We start from the raw sequence: 2,126 nt of genomic DNA on the forward strand, positions 1-2,126 counted from the left end.
TGAGCTGCAAATGCAGCTGCTGTTCCTTGGATGGGGTCTGGCAACTCACCCAGCTGCTGCTCACTAGACAGGTGAAGACTGTGTGTGGCTGCTGCTCCTCAGACTGGGCCGAGTTGGTCAGGCTGCTCCTGCTCCTCGAATGTGAGCAGGCTGCTCACGGCGCTACTGTTTCTTATACGGGGGTGGACATCTCACACAGTTGCTGCTCCTCAGATGGGGGCAGGCTGCTTGTGTGGGTACTCCTCCTCTGAAAGGGGCTGGCTACTCACACAACTTCTGCTTCTCGTATGGGGGTTGGCTGTTCAAACAGCTGCTGCTCCTTGTATGGGGGAAGGCTGCTCACAGAGCTTCTACTCCTTGAACAGGGGCAAGCTGTTGCTTCTCAGAAGGGTGCTGGATGCTTGTGCAGCTGCTGCTCCTTGGATAGGGGCAGGTTGCTCGCTCATCTGCTGCAGCTTGGACAGGTGTAGGGTGCAGGCTATGCACAGTTTCTGCTCCTCAGACAGAGGTGGGCTTCGTGGGGCTGATGCTCCTCAGTTGTGAGCAGGCTGCTCATGTGGCTGCTGTTCCTTGGACAGGGCAGGCTGCTTGCATTGTTGCTGTTCCTCGGACAGAGGAGCAGTCCACTCACACAGCTGCTGCTCCTTGGACGGGGGAAGGCAACATGAGGCTGCTGCTCTTAGGCATGGGAAGCTCACAGTGCTGCTGCACCTTGGACAGGAGCGGGCTGCTAACATGTCTGCTGCTCACATGTCTGCTGCTTACATGTTTGCAGTACCCTGGGCTACAGTATTGGACAGGTCAGAGGGGAGTGTGCTTTAGAACTCACAGCATCCTGTGCCCAGGGTGGCTGGAGACTCATTGACTGTGAGACCACAGCCGAGGTATCAGGTCCCTGACAGGGGTGGCTATAGAGTCCTAGGTATTCTCTGAGGTGTAGGTGAGGCTGGGCTCCCAGTTCCAGCAGCTCTCCTCTTCAAAAAGTTGAGGCCTCTGAGGAAGAGCCGGCCTCCTGGAACTCTTTGCAATAGTAGCAGAGGCTGCCTAGTTAGGCAAGCTCAGTTAGCCTGCCCCTGAAAGTCCTGTGGGATCTAACTGTGCCTCACTCACAAACGCACACACCCCACCCAACCACACACTCCTCTTTTGCTCCCTCCCTCACTCATGCTCTCTCTCTCACTTCTGCCTTCTTCCTGTCTCTGTAGTTGGGTCTGAGGTGTCATTGACCATTTTTGGATGGAGTTTCCTCTCCTGGTATCTGGTTATGTGGCTCACTCTCTAGCACTTTGTCTAGACAGGATAAAATTCACCTTGACAAGACACAACACAAAAAGAACAAAGCACAAATGTACTTATGATACCAATAACCCCAATATAAGTGACCACCTGAGATTAGAGAATTAAGGGGGAGAAAAGAGAGCACAAAAAGAAAAAAGAATCAACAGGAGAAATATATATATATATATATATATATATATATATATATATATATATATATGGAGAACACTACAGAACCAATAGATAAATAAATAAAAAATACAAACACCAAACACCCAGCAACGAGGGTGGGGGCAGAATCTGTAGAGGCTGAGCTTATAAACAGAAAATAAGGTTAAGAATTGGATGAATATTATGAAAACCTCCATTCAGTATAGAGGAAGTAGAAAGGGGATGGGTGGATAAGAAGAAAGAGAACAATAAGAAAATAATAATAATAATAATAATAATAATAATAATATTAATAATAATAAATTTACAAAAATTGATTTAAAAATTGTATAAAAATAAAATAGAGTGATGGAAAAATAATGCGAAAAGAAATAGAAATTAAAGCAACAAACAAAAATGGAAACAAAGAAAAAAGAAGAAAGAAATAGATAACAAAATAATAATAAAAACAAAAATGAAAAAGTGAAGTGTCATTTCTTTGGCTGGCTTAAGATCCCAGTCTTCTGTACTGTACTGTTTCTCAGTTTTCTGTTGCTGGTACTGAAGAGCTCTCGTTGGGCTAGTCCCTTTGGACTCTCCAAGACTATTCAGAGTTTTTTAATCCTTTGTACCATTCAGGGTGGAATTTGGGTGTGGCTGTATTGGTTGCCTGGAGACTGAAGGGAGGGGCTCTCTTT

The sequence above is a fragment of the Pipistrellus hanaki genome, assembly GCF_964339955.1.
Source record: "Pipistrellus hanaki genome assembly, chromosome: X".
Lineage (NCBI taxonomy): Eukaryota > Metazoa > Chordata > Mammalia > Chiroptera > Vespertilionidae > Pipistrellus > Pipistrellus hanaki.